The sequence below is a fragment of the Petaurus breviceps genome, unplaced genomic scaffold (assembly GCF_028583685.1).
Source record: "Petaurus breviceps papuanus isolate PSGF00001 unplaced genomic scaffold, PetGlider_PUasm1.0 37, whole genome shotgun sequence".
Lineage (NCBI taxonomy): Eukaryota > Metazoa > Chordata > Mammalia > Diprotodontia > Petauridae > Petaurus > Petaurus breviceps.
The window spans coordinates 51,571,104-51,597,335 of NW_027186296.1; positions in this window are offsets into that span (position 1 = coordinate 51,571,104).

Here is a 26,232-nt window from a genome sequence, read left to right on the forward strand (position 1 = left end):
ATCCTCCTCCAGAGAATGAGGAGGCAGACGGTTCACTACAGAATTTCTCAAGTGATGGGAGAAATAGCTTTGAGAAATAAGACTTAAGTGAAATAGAACCTCCAAAGCACTGTTAAAATCAAAGGACTCCATGGCAGCTAGTCATTACAGTGGTGTGACTGCTTCCTCCACAGTATGGTAATTTTTTCTGAAAAAATGCCCATTTCAGTAATAATATTATTAATCACAATTGACATCTATATAGTACTTTAATGTTGGCAAAACATGTTCCTTACAATACCATGGTGAGGGATAAATGCAAATATTATTTCCATTTTACAGGTGAGGATAATAATCACATGATATCAGAAGTAGAATTCAAACCCACATTCCATGGCTCCAAGTTCAATACTTTTTTTCTATTACCTTCCACTAATGATTTAAAGGCAATTACATGAATTTGAGGGACTGGACTTATCTGCTTTGCAGTGAGGAGCAGAAGGACATTTGCTTTGCTAGTGGGCATCCTTACTTGGACAATAAAATCTTGGCAATAAACTTAGGTTTTTCATGCCTCATCTCTGTACTTCTTCCTTTCAGGATCTAAGAGCCCGACTACCCAAGAGTTTATTTTCTTGGTTTAGATTACAAACCTATATAAGGCAGGAACTTTGTCTAAGAAGTCCTTGTTGGCTACGAAAAAGTAGTCATATCTTTAGGGTTTCAGTATTTAGTGTTGTAAGCCTCCTTGGAGATTATATAATCCAAATTCCTTATTTTACAGATAAGGAAACTGAGACCCAGAGAAGTTAAATAAATTTGTTGAGAGCTGGAATTAGAACCCAAGTCCTCTGACCCTAGATCAGGGCTGTTTCTCCATACCATCCTTAATAAAACCTTTTCTGTAGCTGTTAATGACATAGGGGAGGTCTTCTGGTATAGCCAAGATAATGAAGACTTTACAGCAGGTATGCAAATGCAGGCCACTAACCCTAGGAGGGGTCAGCATTCTTGATTTGCCTGCAGCACAGTGTAGAAGACTGGATTTGGAAACAGGAAAAAACCTAAATTCAAATATTGCCTCTGACACAGAGATCTCAAAGCAGTATATAAATGTATGTAGTTGTTTTATATATTATATTTACATGTATGGCTGGATCTTGGGTGGTAAAGAGGCACCCATGGAGTGGAAAAAAGAATACAACTCTTGCCCCAGGATTAGGTATAGTCCTGAATCACACATTTTGCTCTTCCATTTCTATTTTACAGCACAGGGGAGGGGTTAAACAAAAAAAAAAAAATACTGCTATTTTTGTGTTGAACAAAGCTTAAGAACCAGAAGGGCAAAGAACTTTTATCAAGTATAGTTATAAAGTGTAATATTTTAAAATGTACTATTTGAGTCATGAAGTAAATGGGGAGAAAGGAGAAAGAACTTTTATCAAGTATAGTTGCAAAGGATAATATTTTAAAATGTACTATTTGAGCCATAAAGTGAATGGGGAGAAAGGTAATAGGAAAACCCAAATCAGTTGGAATTCCTTCTCTTAATTTGGAAGACAAGCAAATGCAAACCTTGCAAGTGAATTCAAGGTCAATGTATGGTATTTCAATCATTAGACATTCATAGATTAGCAGGTTAATACAAAAGCAGTCTCTGTAGATGAATTACATCCAGAAGTGTTGTGTTAGTCCTTGAAGTTGACATTGAAAGGGTTCAGTTATCATAGTAAGAGTGATGCCTGTTTAATTTTGATAGAGGCTTAATTATTTTTGATAAATACTCTTCATATTTAACACTTTCATTTCAACTAGGATCAGGAATGAGATCCTCACAGAATCTCAGAATCTCAGAGTTGGATGGGATCTCAGAGGTCCAGTCTCTACCTGAATAAAACTCCCCTCTGCAGCATACCCATGCCCAATAAGTGATCATCTAACATTTGTTGCAAGACCTCCAGGGAGAACAAAGTCACTACATCACAAGGAAGCTTCTTCCATTTTGGACAACTTTAATAGTTTGCAAGTTTTTCCCTTTATCAAGTCTAAAAATGCCTCTTTGCAACACTCACCCATTCATTACTCCTTATTGTGCCCTCTAATGCCAAGTACAGTGAATCTTTTTAGATTCTGTTTTCTCTGACAAGGAGAAGGATCTTGACAAAAATGACTTATAGGGAGTTGATTCCTAAGATAAGTAGGGAGAGAATAAGAAAGCACCCAGCTCATCAAGTTTAAGTCATCAGACCCAGAGGAACTACATCCCAGAGTGCTGAAAGAACTGGCAGATGTGATTACTGTCAGTGATCTTTGAAAGATGTTGTCCTGATTTCCAAAAAGGGAAAGAGAATAGAGTCTGAAAACTATATACCATTGAGTCTGATTTTGACTCTTGAGAAAAATTCTAAAACATCTAATTAAAGAGATGGCTTGTGAATATCTAGAGAAGGAAATGATGATCAGGAAGAGCTAGCATGGTTTCATCAAGAATAGATTATGCCAGACTAACATAACGCTGCCTGAGACCAAACTCCTGTCTTTGACTGTTCTACCATGCTCTTTTGACTCATGCCAAAGTATGACCTGGAATCACCTTTGCTCTCCTTCAAGATTCAGCACAAATCCCACCTTCCACAGGAGGCCTTTCCTGGCTCCCCCCACCTCCACCCCTTCACTCCATTACCAGTGCCTTGTTTCTGAGATTAACTTCCACGTATACTGTATATATCTTTTTTGTAATATAACTATTTCCATGTTGTCTCCTCCATCAGAATATGAGCTCTTTGAGAGCGGGGGCTAGATTTTTGCCATGATGTCTCCAGTGCTTACTATAATATCTGGTGCATAGCAAGCCTTAAATGCTTGTTGACTGACTAAAATAATTCTCCTAAAGTTCAGGTCTGTGTCACCATCCCTACTCAGTTAAAGTACACTGTTAACCTATTATCTCTAAGAGAGAATATCACCTCCGATAATTGGCATTTAAAGTTCTGTACAATAGGGCCCCCTTTCCAGCTTCATTATACAGTATTCTCCTCCACATACTGTGGTCCAAACAAACTGATCAACTTACTGTTCTTCACCAACACTATTCCATCACCTCTTCTCATGCCTTTGCAGGGGCTATCTCCTATTCCTGGAAGGCTCTCTCTTCTCATGACTCCTGGAATCCTTGGTTTTCTTAAAAGTTCTGCTTGACTCACCTTGTGAATGAAACCTTTCCTCAATCTCCTTCCCTCTCTTCCCACTAATATCTTGTTTCTGTTTCGATTTCTTTTTATAGATCCACATATATGTGGCACATCCTCTTCCTCATTGGAATGTAAGTTCCTTGAGGACAGGAACTATTTTCACTATTGTCTTTGTATCTTCAGCACATAGCAAGGTGCCTGGGCACATGATTAGTTGATTATTATTGATTGACAATGCATAAGAATAGGGACGTGATAGTCTTTCAGGGTTACCCCACTCAGACTTTCTTTGGGGTATTGGGTTAAGCTTCACATTTTAGGAAGGATAAGAGTGTCCAGAAGAGGGTGATCAAAATGCTAAAAGGTTCTGGGATCTTGCAAAATGTATATCACTTGAAGGAATCCACTTAGCCTGGAGAAAAACTCAGCCCCCAAATCTACCTGGTCACCTGTTATTAACCTCTTGTGGCTATTTCTTCTTCCTACCAAGCAGCAGATGTACCAAGATCCATCCATGACGTCTAGTAGCAGTGAGGTGGTACATTGGATAGAACATTGGGCCTGGGTTTAGAAAGACCTCAATTCAAACCTGACCTCAAACATTTACTGGCTGTGTAACCCTGGACAGGCTACTCAACCTAAGTTTCCTCATCCCTAAAAGGAGGATAATAATAGCAGCTGCCACCCAAAGTTGTTGAGAGGATTAAATGAGATAATAATCTCAAAGACTTTAGCACAGTGCCTGGTACATAGTAAGCACTACATATGTATTATTATTATTAATGACCAGTTTCTTCATGTGAAAAATGAGGATAATAACAGCACCTGTCTCCCAGGATTGCTGTGACAGTCAAATGGGATAATAATTGCAAAGCGCTTAACATGATGCATGCTGGCACATGGGAAATGTCATATAAATGTTAGCTCTCATTATTACCCCCATCGATAGCAGACTGATAACAGGTCCCTACAGTTCTTCATCTACTCGCATTTTCTAAAATGTGGCCCTCTTTCTCTCCCCCACAGTTGATTTTTTTTGTTATCACTTGAAACTTTCTCATAATTTGTGTTTCAAGCAATAGTATCAGGAAGTTTTAAAAAAACACCATTTTGGTTAAATTTCTCTGCTTTTAGGTTTATTACATGTCCTAGGCATGTTGCCCGGGACATGACTTGGTTTGGAAAGAGAAGAAATAGTACAATATAGCTATATACTGCACATGGAACATGAAAATCAGTATTATATAAGAGGTAAATTGTGGAATATTCTTTACCCTATGAAAGGATTCACCCAAAGAATTCCTTTAAATATCAAGTGTATATTACTTAGGATTTGACTTCACAATGATTTGATTTACACACACGTAATTGTTCTGAAACACTCTGATTATCTAAGTGAGGTATACCTGCACAAATATTTCTCTGGTTCATTTTTACATAGATTCCTTTTCCTAAACATCCTCCTGTAGAGAAAAGAAGGGTAAAGAAAAAGAGGAGGTGGGAAGGTGTAGGGAGAGGGGTCAGGGGAGTGGGGAGAGAAAACGGAATACAAATGCTCTGAACTTTAAAGAAAGGGTTGTTCTTCCCTCCTAGGTCACCTTGGCCCCTCTTATGAACCTTACATCTCCCAGCAGCTGCATGGCATTCAGCTCATGGCCTCCTCAGAAGCGCCCTAATAAATGCATATCGGAAAAGCACTCAGCCCATAGGGACCAATTTCTTTTTCCATCACCTGTGGCTTCTCAACACGAAATTAAAGGAAGAGGCAGGTAATTGAGGCTTCCAGAGTTCCACTGCTGCCAGGGGACTCTGAGTCTAGGTAACTTCTTGCCCCTTTGTCACTTCCGTGGCTGCAAGGAGTGTTTGCCACTGATTGTTCCCGTTATTCATTAAAGAGTGAATCCACCCCCAGCATTGATTCCAACAGGGGGCCATTGTTCAGAAAGTGCTGGTGTTTTCAGTACCCGGCCAGAATAAAATCTTCTCCCAGGGTCCCTGAGTCTGTATTCCTCCCTGCCCTCAAATAGTGCTAAATGCACCAAGGGGGTGGAAGAAACAGCAAGCCTTCAGCTGCCAAAACTTGACCTGTATATGTGAATAACAAGATATTAGCTAGCATTTGTATAACACTTTAAGGTTTATAAAATGCTTCATATCCCAATTTACAGATAAGGAATCTGACGCTGAAAAATTTTACATGGTTTGCTCTGGTTCACATTGCTAGTTAATGCCTGAGGTAGGGTTCCTACTCAGGTCTTTTGACTCCTATGCTACATGTGAAGTCAGGAGTCAGCATTCTTTACTACTTTCATTTCAATAGATCGACAAGAACTCCTCAGGCTGAATGGTATACACAGAGGACTTAAACATGCTGCTGTGGGCCCCATGGGCCCCATACACCCACCAAGCAACTAAACAGCTAACTAAATAAAAATTCAGTAAAATATAGGAAAATCACATTTCAAAACTGAGTAGGGATACTTATCTCTGGATTAGCGGCCTCCGGTTCTATGTGAGTTGGACACCACTGATGTTTAGGAATACGTCTTAAAATGTTCTTCCAAACCCATAGCTATAAATAGCACTTGGGAAAAGGTGTATTACCGGTAGGGAGAGGTGAGAAGAGACTCACCTATGGTGCTTCCTGGTGGGGATACCAAGGGCAGAGCTGCTGGGTAGGTGAGCATGGGCACCAGTGGATGAGGAGGGGAGGGAGGGTGAATGAGGCTGGAGACCGCCACCACTGCTACCAGCATACTGGGTTAGACAGGGCAGAAATTCTCTCCAGGAAAGTGCTATCAGCACCTTTTCATCTTCCTCTCTGGTGAAATCCCTGCTGACCCAACCTCTGCTCTGCCCAAATCTAAAATGTATTCCTTTCTTTTTACCTTAGTTATAAGAAGCAGACCTCCTTCCCTCCTCACTGCATAATGCAAGTTAGCCTGGTGCATGTGACCTTTTGCTAACCTTAGTTTCCATCACGAGAATCTCTCTGTTCTCTCTGTCCTGGCCACCAAACAGAACATTATCTCTGATAAGTTTTCTCAGCCCCAAGTGACTAATGGCCACCCAAGCCTATCAGCCAAGTGTCATAAAAGGAATGCAGCATGGCAGCGATCACAAGACACAAAGGCTCCCCTCCCCCCCAGCCCTGACATCAGGGAAGGAAATGCCACATTTGAGTCAAAAGCATGGCTTGGGACTGGAAGCCTCGCTCTAGGAAAACAAATGCTTGCCATTCAGACTTCTGTGTTCTGTTTGGCTAAGTATCTGTTACCAAAGAAAACAAACTCCTCTGAGTGGATGTCTCTAAGCAGGTTTATCTCCTTCTGGAGGAGGAATAATCAGCAGGCACAAAGTGGCAGAGGAGGGGAGCCATGTGCTCCCAGCCCAAGCCAAGCTGTGGGAGCTGAGGATGTGGCAGGCCTAAGCATCCAGCCAGCCCTCAGTTCCACAGGAGGACTCTGTTCTCACCTCCCTGGCTGGCCCCGCACAGTGGGAGAGAACCCCATGCAATCCAGTCTCAGGTTTGGAGCGTTTCTGTCCTAGGCAGTCACAGTGCCAGGTATCATCAGAGTTGCCTGGCAGAGAGTTTGGAAGCAAAGCTGAGAACAGATGCGGAACACAAGGAAGAACAACTGAGGGGATTTGCTGGGTCCAACATTAAGATGCTGTGTCGAAAAAGGGGGTTTGTTTAAAGGAAATAAAAGATTCCCAGCCGGCTCCCCCTCCCACCCCCCAGGAAGCAAAGACATGTCTGACTGTTAGAATCAGACAAATTAAATCAAACACAGGCTTAGCACTTTGGAGAACAGCACGAAAGATGCTTTGATACCACAATTTCTGACCTTTCTGTATGAAGCCCATCCAATGGGAAAGGTATTCTTCATTTCTACTGATTACAATTGGTAAAGCCAAGACACATTGCCATTCTGAAGAGCCTAGCCCTTCGAGGATCCCTTAATCCTTAGGGAAACAAGTGGATGTTATCACAGAGATAGGACCAGAGGCCCTAATCAGAATGGCTTTTTAAAAGCCTCAATCTCTCTAACAATCTTTAAACACAATTGCCACTCCAATTTCTCCTACATCCTTTTTGCCTCCACCCCTGAAGTATTTGTGCTTGGCCTGACTCGGAAGGGCCTGCCAGTCTGTCAGCTCCCAGTTGTCTAAGTGTTCTGCCCATACAACAGATGACTCTAATAAACTCTGTCTCCATCCTTCTGCTGTTTCACCAGCTTGTCATGGAGTAGACAGTCTGGTTGGGCAGCTGCTGCCCCGTGATGAGCTCCCAACCAGGAGGGAGTGGACGGGGGTACAGAACAGGGAGAAGCTGTCAATGAGGATGTGGGCAAGTGTGTGTGTGTGTGTGTGTGTCTGTGTGTATGTGAGTGTGTGAATGAGTACATGGGCAGGTGTGAGTGACTATCAGCAAGCCCTGGATTTTCCACACCACCAATAGAAGACTCTGCTAGCACATACAATAGAAATGGCTTGGGATAATTCTTACATGAGCATCTTGGAAGAGAAGGCAATTCTGCTATTCTTAGCTCTACAAAGCAAGGAAAGATTAGAAGGGAGCCAGAATTTGCTTGGGAGCAGAGGCTTCCCTTTTGTTCCTGACTTTTTGAAGTCAGGAAGAATTTACTAGCCACATGACTCTGAGCAAGTCACTTGACCTCTGCTTGCCTCGGTTTCCTTAACTGTAAAATGAGGATAATAGGGAAGGCTAGGTGGTGTAGTGAATAGAGCACCGGCCCTGGAGTCAGGAGGACCTGAGTTCAAATCCGACTTCAGACATTTGACACAGTTACTAGCTGTGTGACTTTGGGCAAGTCACTTAACCCCAATTGCCCTACCCTGCCCCCTCCAAAAACAAAAAATAAAATAAAATAAAATAAAATGAGGATAATAATAATTCCTACCACGCAGGATTGTTGTGAGGGTCAGCTGAGATAATATTTGTAAAAAACATAGTACAGTGCCTTGAACATAGTAAGTACTATATAGGCACTTATGCCCACCCCTCTCCCCTGTTGGTAACTGGAATGTAGAGTGTATTAAATGAGACTGAAGGATTGACAATAGCTGGAGAAGGAAAGGGCAAACCACTCCAGTACCTTTGCCAAGAGAACCCTGAATGGGGTCATGAAGAGTAGGACGTGACTGAAAACGACCGAGCAACAACATAGACCCAGTATCTGCAAGTTCAGCTCCCGACAAACTCCCTTAGCCTTTCTCTGTGACCTAGAATATCCTTTCTCCCACCTATAACGGCTCCTCCACTTGATTCTGCCCACCCAGTTCTCACCCTTGTCAGAAGCCAGTTCAAGATTCACGTCCCCCACTAACTCTTTCGTGAGAGATGGAAAAGAGGATGAGACTGGATCACAGACCTATCACAGGAAGGGACCTCAAAAGCCCTCTAATCCAAACCCTTCATTTTACAGATAGAGAAACTGAGGCCCAATCAAGCTGCCTGACTTGTTCCTGTTCGCACAGATGGTAAACATGAGAAGTGGGTTTTGACCTCAGGTCTTCTGTAAGGTGGCACAGTGGGTAGAATGCCAGGCCTGGAGGCTAGAAGATCTGAGTTCATATCCAGCCACAGATACCTAGTAGCTGTGTGACCCTGGGCAAGTCACTTAGTCCCTGTTTCCTCATAGGGTTGTTGTGAGGATCAAATGAGATAATAATTATAAAGCACTTAGCACAGTGCCAGGCACATAGTAAGCAGTATATAAATGTTAACTACTATGACTACTACTACTACTATTGTTATTATACAATTACCATTATGTAATATAATATAACATACAGTATATAATAATACAGCACAGCTAGATGGCTCAGTTGATTGAGTACTGGGCCTGGATTCAGGAACACCAGAGTTCAGATTCAACCTCAAACACTAGCTGCGTGACCTTGGGCAAGTCACTTAACCTGTTTGCCAAGGAAGCAGTTAGGTAGTTCAGTGGATAGAGTCCTACACCAGGAGTCAGGAAGACCTGAGTTCAAATGCAGTCTCAGACACTTACTAGCTGTGTGACCATGGGCAAGTCATTTAACCTCTGTTTATCTTAACCCACTGGAGAAGGAAATGGCAAACCACTCCAGTATTTTGCCAAGAAAACTCTACGGACAGTATGGCCTACAAGGTCATGAAGAGTCAAGCACGACTGAACAACAACAAAAAATAATATGACTAAACTGTGTGGTCCAAGAGAGTTGATTTATATCTTGGGCCTCGGTTTCTATGAAGGGGGCATAATAATGTGAAAGGGAGAATAAAAGAGAGCAATGACTCTATAGCACTTTGAAAAGTAGAAAGGACTTTCCGGATGTAAGTGCAGAATAGCTCTTCTTCCAGATCCCCTTGTCCCCCTCTTACAGACTCCGTCCTCCTCCAACCCCGGCTAACACAAATAGCCAGGACAGCACTCTACACCCAGTGGGCCCTCAGTAAATACTCTTGCCTGCCTGCCTGACCTTGGTCAGGCCAAGCACATGGTTTTTCTGTGTCAGCATTTCCTCTCCTGTACAGTGGAGATAATACTATTAACTGAACTCATAAGGGGTCTGTGCAGGAAAACGAACAAAAGCAGAAGCTCTTGGCAAACCTAAACAACTCTAAATGCTAAATAATCAAAATGCATTCCTACTCACCCCCACCTCCCCTTCAAAATAGAGACTGGAGGTGAATGTAAATGATCAAAGAAGGAACAGGGACAGATCTAGTGGGACGAGGGGGATGGGAGTGGGAGGGAGTCTGGGCTTGCAGCACATAGAACACTGCTCAGGGTACAAGAAAACAGGTCCAGTGTTTGGTGTGAAACTGATGTGGGCAACCACAGCAGCAAACAGCCCCCTCAAATTTCACACTCTCTACAGGGAAATATACCCAGGGGACATTAGTAAGCCCTGTCTCTAGAGGTCTTTATCACACCTTCCTTCACGCCACATTTCCCTCCCCCCCCCCCCCAAGAAAATACTTTCATCAAGGTTTCATGCAGGCAAATAATTTTTCACAAGTGCAGTGTAAATCTGCTTTGATCACTGATACTTCCCTCACACCCCAATCTCGTCTAGAAAATGGTCCCTGAGCCTTTCCCCAGTGTCTGCCAGGAGAGGAAGGAAGGGAGAAAAGGTTAACATATTGAAAGAGCTATGGAAAAATCAAAGTGTCCCCTGGCTCCGAGGAAAAAGCCAAGAATGATTAGATTCAACTCATTTAGGTGCAAGGAGGGCCGCAAAGAGCACAGGACTTCTGAGAACAGAAATCTAGGTCAGCTATGATCAGAGCCCCTCAGCAGGCACATTCTCAGCTAAGTGAACTGAACATTGTCACAGGGATATTTCACCATCGCAGGAGAACAGTTTAAAATGTAGGGTGGATAGAGGGTTTTTTTTTTAAGTTAACTTTTTCCAATCTTCCTCATTAAAACATATTTTCAGATAATAAGCACCTCCCTTCCTCATGTGAATACATTTTGTAAAGACGATTTTTAAATGCAAGGGCCCCTAGGAGCCAGTCTCTGGTTTTCCAAGTGTGTCACTGGGCAGATATACCCCTTCTGCATCTCCAGATGCTGACAGGTTTCCTTTCATATCCCTTTAACTTGCTGAAATTTCTCAGCAAATTTGATATCTTGTTCAAAGTCATAGAGAGGATTAAAGAGATGGTAAAATAGGTTTTCTTTGAGAAGAGGCTAAAGGAGTTGGGTTTGTTGATCCTGGAGAAAAGAAGGCTCAGCCATGGCTTGTACTACCTTCAGGTACATGGAGATTTTTTTTTATACTTGGGGTATACTGATAAGCTGTTCCCCATGTTTGTGGGAGACACCAAAGGAACAGGCTTAGATCAAAGCAGAAGAGATTGATGTTGGACAGAAGACAGAACTTCCTGTCTTTTATCAACATGAGAAAACTCTGCAGAGAACTACATAGGGAATTGTGAATCTCCATTCCTAGAGGTTATATAAAAGAGAAGAACCATCTGACCTGGATGGTAGAGGTGACTAAAGGCTAGAGTTAGTCTAGCCTAGGAGTTCTTCACCTTTTTTTTTGTATTAGTGACCCCTTTAGCAATCTAGTGATGCCTATGGATCCCTTCTCAGAGTAATAGTTTTAAATTCATAAAATAAAACAACTAAGATAGCAAAAGAAACCAATTATATTAAAAAATCCAACTGTCTAGCTAGCTATTCTATGATTCATTCACAGAACCCAGACTGAGAACCTCAGTTCTAGCTGGTCATGAAAGCTCTTAGAGCTTTCATATCCTAGAGAATATAATAACTTTGTGATATGGAGACTGAAGAAAGAGGGACTTCCCCAAAGTACAAGAAGGGTGACATAACTGCTTTATTATCTTGTGATTCCCAACAAAGAGGTTTTAAGATTGACTTGCCTGGGGCTTGGTCTTTCCTTGGAAAGAATGAAAGCCATGTTCACTCCAAGGCATCACCAGTCCTCAGGTGCAGGAAGCCAATAAACTCGATTTCCTTGACCTGGATCAATATTAGAAAGTGGTGGTTAGGAGCTTATTCTGTCACTACCATCAGTATCTTGGTTATTGACCACAAGATATGAGTTTATAACTAGTAGCTACAGGGAGATGTCTGGGTTATCTGTGTGGTTTGTTTATACAGGATTACATTTGACATCATCAAGACTTGGCTGGATAGGGACTAGACTTGTGCTTACTTCAGTCAAGAGAACGTCCAGATTAGGAATATCTTTCTATCAATCAAGCCTGCATCTTTTCTGCAACTTTTAGTCTTAGAGAGCTGCTTAGAACCCTAATAAGTTAGTGACTTATCAAGGGTCACACGGTCAATCTATGACAGAGGTGGTAGTCGTAGTCTTCCCAGATCCAAGACAAGCTGTCTATGGGGACACCACGTTGGCATTCTGAAGGCATTCATTTTGCTATCCCTTTTCAGTACATATTGCAACTCCCTCCCTCTCATCCTCCTCCCTCAGATATTTTGAAACAAAATATTTCAGTGATTTGAATCCCTCAAGAGATCAAAGCAGGACAAATGTTGGACTGCAGTTTAAGGGGCCCATTCCTGCAATCAGGCATTCAACAGAGACATCCATTTGGAAGTCCTGACAGGCCTGTCGAACCCTACAGAACCTCACACAACAACTGTGGGAGTGACAGGTGTGAAGAGTAGCAGGAAGTCAGCTTTGCGGCTGGCAGCCCCCAAAGGCCACATTCTGTAGAGCTGGCAGGATGAGGGGATGAGCGTGGGGGCTAACCTGGGCGTAAGCAAGACATAAGGAAAAAGTCATGGAAAGAAAACGCAGTGGGATACTGTAGTTTCAAAGCCATCCTGTTGTGCTATCAGGATGCTTTGTACTATATCATAGACATCACTCCAAAGTGTTGTGTTCTTTCCCCCTCATACCTCATATGAAACTGTAGTCTTATTCATAGTGGAACAGGAGCTGAGGACCCACCCACCCCCCAGGAACTGCTAGAGGGAGGGAGGGCCACATTGAGTAGCCAGCCACCAAGAACGGGGGCTTGCAGTCAGAAGAAAAACTAGATTTCAGTTTCAAGCGGTCCCACCTCCCTTTGAGGTGACATGAGGTAGTGATTAAAGTTAGCATGCTAGTGGAAACTTCCCTCCAGCAGGAGAAAAAAAATCAACCTACTACCCAGACAAATGGAACATCAGGCCAGCTCTAGGGCAGAGACTGTTAACTATTAGTTCCTTTAAGCGAATTACTACCTATTCAACCTTGGGCAAGTCTGAACCTCTCTGAGCCTCAATTTTCTCATCTGTAAAATGAGGGACCTGGACTAGACATCCTTCGTGTTGTTTTCAAGCTCTAGAACCATGATCATAGGATTCTCTGTATCCCTCTACTGTAGGATTCTGCAGTGTGGGGCAGAGCAGGTGGGAAAAGCAGGTAGTAGGTTCAATACATACTGATAAGTGCTTAACCAATGGACACTGAAGAAAATCAAGTCACTTAATTTTTTGGCCAAAGACCAGTGAGTCACTCCTTATTTATGTACCTACAGAGTCATCCACCCAAAGGTCCTGCCTCTCCATTGCCCTGTGGCCATCCAGGTCTAAAAGGGGCCTTTGTAGGACTTTGAACATCGTAGGTAATACTTTTCTAAAGACATCTGAGCAGGTTCTGCTCCCTGTCTCCAATGGGGCTGTGGTGGTTAGTGGCACACTTTCATGAGCATGGTTTACCTGGGAGGTGGCAGGTAATGACAGCTCTCCTCCAAACCAGATGGGTAGAGGCCTGGGGCACACAGACAAATAAGATAGTGCCAAGCACCACTTGTAAGATCCTAATAACACTTTATATTTTAATAGCCCTTTTCTCCCCAGGGCTTCAAGAACTTTTACAGACATGATCTCATTAATCTCTCATCTCGGGTGAGGTCGGTAGATGGCCAGTGGCATGATTTCCATTTTCACTGTGGGAGGGGAAGGAACAATTGAGGTATAAAGAGACTCATCAGCCTCAGCAGAGATGGGGTTCAGACCCCACACCTAAAACAGGCCTCTGAGAATAATTAAGGTGAAAAGATTAGGAACTAATATTGGGCATTAATGATAATAGGTGGAAAGACTGGGTTTGAATAAGGAAGGGGCTAGCTTCTGCAGTGTTACCTGCTAGAATACAAATAAAAGATTCCTATCACTCCAAGATTCCCTTGCATATTCCTGCCAGCTTGCTTTTGCTCAGTCTGCTTCCTCCACCTGGAATGCACTTCCCCTTCCTTCTATATGAATCCAGGAAGCTAAAACATGTATCATATAGCTAGGAGGTGGCCAAGTTAATGCTAGAACTTGAGTTTCCTGTTTCCTATACCAGTGTTCTTTCCATTACATTTTGTTAGTTATCTTTACGTGTTTATGTATTGTCTCTCTGTGCAACTTGACCCCAAAGTCTCAGTACTTTTTGAAGATTTAGTAGCTTTCTATAATTGCTTTGAGCAGCTAGATGGCCCAGTGGATCGAGTGACAGATGTGGAATCAGGAAGACTTGAATTCAAATCCAGCCTGATGCTGGCAGTGTGACCTTGGGCAAGTCACTTAACCCTGTTTGCCTCAGTTTCCTCATCTATAAAATGAGCTGGAAATGGAAATGGCAAACCATTTTAATATTGTTGCCAAGAAAACCCCAAATGGGGTCATGAAGAGTTGGACAAACAAGAACAATAACAAAAATATTCAAACTGCACTAAGATTTTTGGAAATCCCTACCTCGCAAGCTCCTCCTAGGCAGAGGCTGTATGCTGAATGGACATTGCTTCAGACAAACTTGGGACTTGGAAAAGACCTTAGCTTAAAAAGGAGAAAGTCTCCCATTGCATCTAGGACCATCACCAGTCATCTTAACTTATGTCTTGTCACTGGATTCTGATGACTCTGACCAACACTGTCTCACTTAAATCCAATTCACTTGCAAACCAGGATATCAGCCTCTGGATGCCATTAGCCCTCTCAGAGAATGAAGGACAAACAACAATGACAATAATCTGGCACTTACTTATACGTGAACCCAAGAGAATCTAGCATGGAACCCTATACATCAGAGCTACTTAACAGATGCTCATTGAGCTTTCTTGCCCTACCTATATCCCTACCCTCTACTCTTAGAGCAAATGGTAGACACTTATCTCACCTTTTGGGATTGAGTCACCCTTCTTCATCCCTCAAAACTTTTCTGCCTCATCACCCACGCTATAAGAAGAGATTTCTCTGTTACTCACTAAGGTTAAATGCTTTACTTGTACTTTTTATGTTTTTTGTCCCTTTTTATCATGAACTTAGCAAGCATTCATAAACATGACCATTTCAGCACACGAAGAACAAAAAAGGGGATTTATATATGAAACCATAGATTTACGTTACATAGTTTGCTTTTTTATTTTTTAAAGAGCATGTTCAATTTGACATGATAGTAACAAAATCATCCAGTCTGTATCCCCATTCTGAACTTCTTTGAGTTTCCTTTCATGTATCTTAAAGATCCTCTACTGATACTTTTTTTCCTTATTTATCACTACCCACTATATTGATACTTTTTGTATAGTGATATTTATCACTACCCACTAACTCACCTCCCCCACAGAAGCCTTTCTTTATTGCAAATAAATCAACACCTAGGCCACATCTGAAATATGTCTCGTTCTGCACCTTTAGTAAGACGTTTCCCTGCTAAAAATAGGTAGCATGTTTCATCATCAGTCCTCTGAAGCTATGATTAGACACTGACTACTTGAGTAATGGATCAGAGTTCTATAGTCTCTCGATGTTGTTTCCTTCTGCATGATTGTGATCATCATGCAAGTTGTTCTGATTCTGCTCATTTTATTCAGTACTAACTAATCCACGCAAGTCTTCCCATGTTTCTCTGACTCAAACACATCCATCATTTTTATGGCACAATAATATTCCATTACATTCACATGCCACCATTTTTTTTTAGCCTTTCCTCAACTGGTTGGTACACACACCTTGTTTCCAACTCTGATTCAATGAATGGAGGTAATGCACATTCTTCTATATATTTGAGTCTTTTCCCTCTGTCTTTGACATCTTTGGGACATATGCCTAGTAGTCAAAGGAAATGACTTTTTGGTTATACCTATGGATTACTTTCCAAAATGGTTACCAATTCACAGTTTTATCAAAGAGGATGAATTGGGGTGCCTGTCCTCCCACAGACACACCAATTGTTTTCTATTTTTGTCATCTTTTGCCAGTCTGATGGGAATAAGAGTACATCACAAAACTGTTTTTATTTTCATTTCTCTTACTATTAGTGGTTTAGAGCAATTTTTTCCATGTTTGTTGATTGCTCACATTTTTTCATTTGAAAATTGCTTGTTCATATCCACTGGGGGAATGACTCTTATTCTTATATATTTGCATCGCTTCCCTATATATTTTGGATATCAGCTCATTAGAGAAATTTGCTACAAAGTCCTCTGTACTTCCTCCAGTTAATTGATTCCCTGCTAATTCCAGGATAGGGGCTGGATGTGCAGTTTTATTCATCAGGTGGCCCAGTGGATAGAGTGCCAGGGCTGAAGTCAGGAAGAGCTGAGTTCAAATGTAACCTCAGACAATTACAAGCTGTGTGACCCTCGGCAAGTTACTTAACCTTTATTTGGCTCAGTTTTCTCACCTGTAAAAGGAAGATAATAATAGCACTTACCTCCCAGACTTGTTGTAAGGATCAAATGAGATAATAATTGTAATGCACTTAGCACAGTACTTGGCACATAGAAAGCACTTATATAAATGTTTATTATTGCTGTTATTATTACTCATTCATATATGGAATTTTTGAATAAGGAAACTCCCTCTAACAGTACAGGTCAGCACCTTTTTCTGCAACTTATAGAGAGTTGCATTTATAGATTAATTATTTTCCCAGGGTCACACTACCACTATGTGTCATAAGTGGGACTTGAGCCTAACTGTATTGATTTTGTCTCTGCTAAAGCTTTTCAAAGGTAAGTAATTGAAATTGTCCATTTTATCTTTTCTTACCACCTCTATCCTTTGTTTAGTTAAGAATTGCTCACCAGATTCTGCTTCCTGCCCCCACCATAGTTGTGAAAGGTATCTCCACTTTCCTAATTATTTTATGATGTGATCTTAAATCTTCAGGTCACATATCCATTTGGAGCAAATTATGACATATGGTATAAAGTGAACTTATGCTAGACTACTTTCTAAAACTAGAAAGCAGTTTTTATCAAATAGGGATTCCTTACCTTGTAGTTAATGTCCTTGGGTTCTACTTATACTCTTGATTCCATTATTTCCTGTCTCTTTCAGGGGCTTGCTTCAGTTATATCCTCTCTCTCATACATCTTCAGTCTTTCCATCAGTACTGACACTTTTCCATCAGCCTATAAATATGGTTAGGCATGTCTCTCCAGTTATAGTCAGTCATGTTATAACACTTGTTTTGAAAATATGAATTTATTCCAACGTAATTGATATATTAGGGAAAAATTTAAACATAATGTGAATTTCAAGTATACTTGTGCACAATTTCCTCCAAGAGAAACAACAAGAATAAAGAAAACTGTCTGTTTCAAGGTAGAGTGCCATGTTGTTTGTTATGTCTTCTGGTGTAGTAGCAACTATAGGCAGAGGAGGACAATCTACCTCTAATCTTTCACCCTGGGCCTTGAGAGAATCTGGGTGCAGGCTGAGCAGCAGCCCAAGGCCTGCAGACACCATCAGTTTATGCGTTTCTTTACCATTTAACATATATAAAACTATGCTATCATTTTAAAGGGTTCCTATCTTTTAAAAAAATGTATAACTGACAAAGTTTTTGAGTGTTGCATCCCTAACCTCATTTTCCTTATGAGTTCTATGGTTCTTACTGTGCAATTTTGCATGAGTCAAATTTGTGCACATTTGCCAAATGGACTCCTTTCCCCAATAGTTAATGTCCTTGGTTTCTACCTATACTCTTGATCCTATTATTTCCTGCCTCTTTCAGGAGCTTCTTCCAGTTATATCTTCTCTTACATATATCTTGCTTTTCCATCACTCTTGGTAATCATTATTAGTAATTTTTAGGAGCCTATATATTGCATTAAAGAACTGACTACTAAAAAAATCCTTCCTTTGACCTTTTCATCCCATATAGCTACCATGCCTTAAATTTCTGGACAAAATTATTTATGCCCTCTACTTCCTCACCACTCGTTCTTTCCTCAGTCTCTCAAAATCTGACTCCCATTTCTGCCCTTCGGTTGAAATTAGTCTCTCTGAGATCAACAGTGTGACCTCTTAATTATTAAATCCAATGGAAATTTTTCAATCCTTATCTTCCTTGAATTTTCTGCAGTATTTGATACTGTGGGAGGATCCATACTACTTGAAACTCTCTATTTCCTTAGCTTCTGAGACACCATATTCTCCTTGTTCTCTCTCACTATTCCTTCTCCATATCTTTTGCTCAATTCATGTCCTGTTCCTGACCTCTTCTAGTGTATGTTCCACAAGGTTCTGTCCATGGCTGTCTTTTCTTCTTTCTATACACTTTCAACTTTAACCACTATTTTTACTAGATTACTTCCAAATGGATATTTCTAGTTCTGATATCTCCACCTGGTTATCCCACCAAAATCTCAAATTCAATATGTCTAAAACTGATGTCTTTTTCTTCCTCAGATTTTTCTTTTTTTGTTGTTGTTATTCTGATGATTTCTCTCTCTACATCAATCATTGCCGATACCATTTTTTCCACTCTCACTGTCATTACGTTAATGTGGCCCTCATTATTAACTACCTAGATTATTGCAACACTCATTTTTCACTTTCTCTTCTACCCCCATCTTCATGTTCTTTGCAAACTACCCCTCCTTATGCATTGAACTAGTCATAGCACTCTTTAGCTCAAAACAAAACAAAAACTTTAGTTTAAGTCCCATGTTTCTCTGACTCATATTTGTCACTTTTTTTTTTTTAAAGCAATCAGGGTTAAGTAACTTGCTCAAGGTTACACAGCCAGTTATTTCTGGGTGTGGTGCTAAGTATCTGAGCCCGGATTTGATCCAGGTCATCCCGACACTGGAGCCAGTGCTCTTACTCGTTGTGCTACCTGGCCGCCCTATCACTTTTTATAGTACAATAATAATCTATTATATCCATATGCCACCATTTCTTAAGTCATTTCTTGATTAGTGGGAACATATTTTGTTTCCAACTTTTTACTATAATAAAAAGAGCAGGATGAGTTGAAAATTTGTGCTCCAGCACTATATTTCTATTCTCTCTTTTATTATACTCACCAATCACTGGTTGCATTTTATCTCTGTATGCCCATTAGGGGAGAATTAGCACTGGAGAGAGCCATTTTTGTTCATTGTTCTTTTCACCATTCTGAAGAGTTAGAAGTCTTTGGATGAGATTTTTCCATTGTTATGCTTATGTGTTAGCTAGTTTGAATTTGGAATTCTAATCTGATTGACTAAGTAACTTTCACTCTAATTAGAACAGTAGGATTTGTTCTTAATCTGCAACCATTTAATCTTCCATCTCATTAATTGTACACAAGTCTCTATGAATATGTAGATTTGTAAGAGATGAGGAAAAAGGAGGTTATTTGACCTTGAAGACACACGGAAAATAGGTGTACATTCATCTACCCTCTGGCTTGCTTTTATTATGTAGATTCAGAAATTTGTATGGCTCCAAATCAGGCTATTGTGCATTATGGGCAATCGCGTAGCCAATTAGAATTCAGAATTCTGATGAGCCATAGAAGTTTTAATAATTAGTGTGGTATTTACAGGCAAACTGCTTGCTGTAATTTGCATGTAAATAAAAATGTATCTGTGAAAAGCAACAAGAAGTGGAAAGCTAATAAAAATGTACAAGGAGTCAAAGGGAAAAAAAGGAAATAATTGAGAAAGAAAGAGTTAAGTGTCTCCAATGGAGGCATAAGCACAAGCCTTTAAGGAAACTTGAATGCTCATTTTATGAGCTCATTTTGCCTTGCAAACAGTCCTAGCATTTTTACTTCTTCACATCTGTATACCCTGCATCCTCATTACCACAGCACACATTTTAAAAGTATTTCCTCCTCTAAACAGTCTCATCACCTGGAATGTATGGCTTTCTATGATTAACCCCAGCTGACTTGGAGAAGGACTTCTCAGCACCATCCAAAGTGTGGGAACCATTTCCATTCTTTGCAACTCCATTAAACTGTTGAATGCCTACTCTATATACACAGCATGGTTCCTAAATTATAATAAATGGATGCTCTGGAAGAGTTAGTTAGGATTTCACACCAATGTTTGTCACTGATGAACGAACATCTTACCTATACAATTATTTTATGTCGCTGAAGGTGTCTTCTGATAGGAAAGGAAAGCCTGTTATTTGGTTTACTCCATTTTTGCATATTTTGATTAATCCTTCTCCCCAGCAACTAAGTACCAGGCAGAGATAGATGTGCAGGTAACATTGAGACAGGATCTTCTGAGACTGGAAGGACTTAAGGAACTAGCAGCTTGGTCTCTCAGTTTGTTCTGCCTCTGAACTGAAAGAGGGGCAAATTAGACCATTTATTTCTTTTTATCTTTGCATGGGGAGCAAATGAAGATTGAAAGATTTGATTTACTAGTCAGCTGTTTTCAGCTGACATATTTTACATTCTTTTTTGTTCTCAAATGACACTTGGAGAACTCTCCTAGTTATAACAGAGCGTCACAGATGCCTAAAGTATGGGGGGAAATACTAGGACAGATATTTTTCCATTGTAAGTAAAAAAAAAAAGATATGTCTTATGTTAACACAAGAAATGTTTATGAGAGATAATATCAAGTGAGAAAAGCAGAAAATAACATGCATTCTAATTGAAACTATGTAAAAATGTTTCTAAGAGGTAGAATGGTAGAGTAGTTAAGGACCAGCTACGGTACCAAGAAGATCTAGATTCAAATCCTGCTTGGAACTCCTGTTAGCTGGGGATCTGCTTAACCTCCCAGTGCCCCATGGGCTCAGAGAAGTTTCCACACAAGGAGTGCTTTTGCAGGATGAATTCATAGTTGTGAACTCTCTCCTTACCCACACAAAATATCCATATTCATCAATAAAGGCCAGGAGGTAAGGTACTTGAAACAAGTTATATAGCCTTGAGTTTACTTTCATTTGTTTTTTGCATGTGCAAAGCTAAGTTTGAAGTACATTAAATATTATCAGACCTCAATGACTCAATATGAATCTATGATACTGACAGACAATTTCAGGCTTGTTATGTTATTTCTAATGGTTACCTACTTTTCTCACAAAGTTTCAATTACCAGGTCCTTACAGGTTGAATTAAAATACAAATGCCTGATGTTTCTGCCTACAGATTGTGCACACATTCCAGTTTTTCCAAAGCTACTTGGGTTCATTTAAAAGGACCCTGTGTCAATCTGGTTCAAAATGAGTTACCGTGTACATTTTATATTGTGTCACCAAATTATAGTGTCTAAATACAAAGAGAAGGCACGAAACAATGGAAAGAGTACTACTAGCCCTAGAGCTGGAGAACATGACTTCAGCTTCTGCTTCTGACACACTCAATCTGACCTTGGGTGAATCACTTCATTTCTTGGTTCTCTATTTTTTCATCTGTAAAATGAGGGAGTTTAACTAGATATCTTTTGTGGTCTCTTCTAACTCTTTAGACTTTAAGCATAGGGAATACCATATCTACTCCTTAAGATTGCTCTTTCTTTTTCTCTGGCTCCATTATGCTGACCTACCTGTGAATAGTTGAGTAGGATCTTAAAAAACAAACTAATAAAAAAAAAAAAACCTGCTGCCACTTTTTTTTTCTGGTAATCTAATTTTTTTTTTCCTCCTTCTCCCTCTCCAACTCCTCCCACCAGTTTTATTCACTGTTCGATCATTCATTGTCCCTGATCCCTCCCCAACTTGACAATACTCTTTTTTTTTTTTTTTTAGGTATAGGTTAGACTAGATGGCCAATGAGGTCTATTCTAAATCTGTAATTTTATGACTGAAAGGTAAGGATTATCTAGGTCTTCTGACATTGCTTTCAGTTGACTTCTGTCCAGTTGGTTGAAGCAGATTCTACTAGCTTACTGATTCCTCTTGTTTTAGTCATGCAACTTTCAGAGAAAGATAAAAACACTAAGGAAGGGCCATGAGGAAGGAAGGGGAGGATGCTGACAAAAATATCAATGGGATTTATGGCTGTGTTTTCATTTAAATTTACATGTTAATCTAATCCTGGACCTTCCTGGGCTCTGGCCCTATAACAAAGCTTAAAAAGTTCAATATTCATTTGAAATAATTTCTAATAGCTTAGATTTTAGAGGGTTTTAAAAAAATATTTCCTCCAATCACAGAAAAGTTCATGAAAAATTTGCCTATGGAGAGGCAGTGTGGTATCATCAAACAGGCACTAGATTTGAAGCCAGAAAGTAAGAAGATCTGGACCAGAATTGCAGCTCTGCTGCTTAATTACTGGAGGACCTTGAATAAATCATCCCTCTCTGGGTCTCTATTTCCTCACCTATTAAAATGAAAGGGTTAATCTATCAGCACATCTCAATTTTTTGGTCTCAAGGCCCCTTTACAATCTTAAAATTAAAATTTCTTTATATTATTATGAAAATAGCTATGACCTTGTAGGTCCTCTGAAATTATCTTGGGGACCCCCCCCCCAGATGTCCCTAGACCATAATTTGACAACTGCTAGACTATATAATATTCCTTCCAGATTTCGATCCTAAAATATCTTTAAAACCCAGGACTATCAATGGGAGTACAGTATGTCAGGTGTACCCACATGACATGGCACCTTATTTACCAATCAACTCATCCCCATAAGTCAAATACCCAAATGCAAAACATTTGCTTGACTGTGGTATCAATTATGCTCTGTAATTGACACTTTCTGGGCAAATGTCTTTTATTTCAGGTAGCATTTAGTGCTACCTGCTGATGGCTCCCTACATAAAACAACCAATAAAATTTACATTTGTGAATGACCGTAAGAGGTTGCCAATTTCTTACTCAGGTCCCTAAGGCAAGGATATGTCAATTTGGAAATATCTCTGGAACAAACACTAACTCTGGAGTCCATGACAATCTCTGCTAGTACCACCAATTGGTGTGATGTTGTCAAATTCAAAATGGTTACAAAGTAAAATCAATAGCACTCACTGATCCAGTAGCAGTGCCCTGAAGTTAAATATTGATTTATATCTGAGGAGGAAGTGATGTGACCTTACAAATGATTCACTTTCTTGGGGACAGAGAGGAATGTAGCATCTAACACCTTTTAACCTGCCTGGATTTACTTGTCTGGCAGGGCATGGGGATGCCTTTCCGAAGGCAAGGGGCTGGACCAGCTAATCTCTTGAGGTCTTTTCCAGCTCTATGAATTCTGAGTATTGGAGAAGACTAGTTTTCACAGTATAATACAAGGGTTTCATTTTAGAAAGCCAGAAATACCAGACAGATTCAATGAAGAGGCTGGTTTATTTTAAGGAGCTGGTCTAGTTATTCAGGGAGCTATGTTTCAGACTCACAGCCATCCTTGGTACTTCAGTCCAAGGACTAAAAGACCACCTGTACAACAAAAAGCCTATCCAAAATGATTCCCTTTTGAATGCTCAAGTATAAGATTTTTACTCTTCCCCAGCCCATCCTGGGCTCACCCTATATACTGAGTCTTCAGAGCTACCAGATTTCCCCTTACAACTGCTTGGTTTTGATTTTTCTATTTGAAGCTCTTTTGCATGGCTATATAAAGGTCCTATAGTCAGCTTCTGATGACGGGAACATCAGTTATTTTGTGCAACGGAAAGTATTTAGATGACCCAGAGCTACCTTCTCCCACAATCCTGCCTGTTCTAGACCCACATCCCATTAGAAGGTTCACCACTAGGTCAGCTCCCCCATGCTTCAGCTGCTTTGGGGTTGCCTCTTTCTTATTTATCATGGTCCTGGCTAGAAGGTAGGACCAGTGATGGGGAAGGACAAGATCATCAGTGACTGCATGTGGCTTCTGGATGATCTGTTGTTTTGTCTATACTGTTGCTTTTCTTTACTAACATGGATAAATCAAGAGTTAACTGTGACTGAAAGTCATCTCTCATATGGAACGTTCTTTGCCAAATACTATCTTCTGACTAAAGCAAACTATAAACGATAAATATGCTATGGAAGCTCTCTAAAAAAGTCAAGTCTCTAATTCCTTCTCTGGTTCCCTTCTGGGTAATGACTTTCTTCTATACCTCAGAAAGCACTTTGTTTTACACTAACATAATATTAGATAATTAATTAATTAATGCTTAGGACAGCTAGGTGGTGCAATGGATGAAGTGCCAGATTTGGAGTCAGGAAGACTTATCAACCTGACTTCAAATTTGACCTCAGATACTAACTGTGTGAACTTAGGCAAGTCACTTAACCCTGTTTACCCCAGTTTCCTCATCTGTAAAATGAGCTGGAGAACAAAATTGCAAGCCACTCTGCTATCTTTGCCAAGAAATCCCCAAATGGGATCATGAAGAGTCTGATATGACTGAAAACATCAATATTAATGCTTTATCCCTCTACTAAACTATAAGTTTCAGGAAGGCAGGTACTATTTTATCTAAACTTTAAATCTCATCTAGAGTCTGAAGCCCAACCTACTGTGCTTTGTACACAGTAGGTTCCAAATATTTATTGAAGGAAAGTCTTCTTCTATTCAACAATCAAAGCTTTCTCAGTATTTTTTTAAATGTTGTTGTAATACATTTGTGAATGCATTCCCATACCTTGGAGTTATTTCCAGAAAAGTTTTTCAATATCAGTAGGGGACTTTTTTTTTTTTGTATAGGAAAAAGCCTTCAAAGAGTCCTTTCATCCTTTGAGTTTGGTATGGGCAGCTTGAACAACTTAGCAGAAATTGTTTTTTGTTGGAGGAATTATTCAAGGTAAAAATCTGAGAATAACTTATAAGTAACTGTGATGGTGCAAGATCTGGCTGGAAGAAGGGAAACAGCCCTTAAATGATAAGAAAAGGAACCCTGCTGCTGCTTAGGAAAATCAAAGGCCAACTAACAAACCAACAGCTCATGGAATGACCTCCCTCTTTCTGCTCAAGTTCACCAGCCTTTTATGTAGGGGACATGGTACAAGAAGAAAAAGTACAAAATGGAAAGAAACCCCCAAAGTAAATGCTTAAAATGAAATAATTTCAAAATGACAATATTCTGCACAAGAACAAACGGAAAGTGCTTTTTCAATGGAATGACAGAATTCAGGCTTTCATCCTCAAAGGCTTCTCTCTCTCTCTCTTTTTTTTGGGTAACCTTTCCCCGCTTACATCCTTTTCATTATTTCAGACATTCTTAGAGGATGGTGTGGAAAAAAAGGGGGCCTTTCAACTTTTACTTGTTTGGGCAAATGTGGCCTGGATCCAGGACCTCTTTGTTCTGGCCAGGTTTGAGTTCAGGAGCATAATGAAGATTCTCTGCTTTCTTCCCTGCAGTAAAAGTCTGGGAAAATCATTCTGAAGCTGCCTTCCCCCAGCCCCAAAGGTAACAAGCTGACCCTGCCATCCTCTTTTCAACATTTGTTAGTGGAGAGTCATAAAATGACCTATACAGCTGGTTAGCATTTTGATTCCTAAAATAAAAAAAAAATTCATACAAACCTTATGGCAAATCAGAGGCTCCCATATCTCTGCCCCATGGGCAACATATAAAAAGCTCTCAGTCAGGGAGAGGTTTTAATGGCTACATTAACCACTGCAATCCAGGTAGACTGAGGAGGCTCAGGATGACTCAGGCAAAATTCTGAGGATTTCAGTATCAAGGGCTAGTTATTATTCCCAGCTGCTGTAAAAGAAATTCTTAGACCAAAGACTCTTAAAGTGATAGAACCAAAAAGGTGTGTGTGTGTGTGTGTGTGTGTGTGTGTGTGTTTGTGTGTGTGTGCACGTGAGAGTGTTAAATATTTTAAGTAAAAGGGTAAATAATTCCTTGGAAATATAACATCCCAAATTAAGAACAGGGATAATAAAAGTTAAATTAGATCAGGGGTTCTTAACTTTTTTGTGTCTTGGACTCCTCTAGCAGTCAGGGGAAGCTATAAACCCTTTCTCAGAATAAAATAGAACTCCTAAGATTATAAAAAAAACCAAGGTATTTTAAAAATAAAAGCTAGAGAGAATGAGACAGAGACAAAAATAGAGATGGAGACAGAGAGATAAAACAGTGACACAATCAATCAATCAATCAATCAATCAACCTGTATTAAGTACCAACTACATGCCAGGCACTGTACTAAGTGTGGGGGGTGCAAGAAAAAACAAAGACAGTCCCTGGCCTTAAAGAACTTGCAATCTACCAGAGAAGACACCATGCAAATAAATATTCATGGAGGAAGATATATACAAGATAAAGACAAAACAGAGGGAAAGCATCATAATTAAAGGATGACATTTTAGTTGAAGTCAATAGTAAGAGCAGAATAGGGGGAGTGATTAAGGGATGGGGGGCGGGGGAGAAAGGGACAAAGAAAGA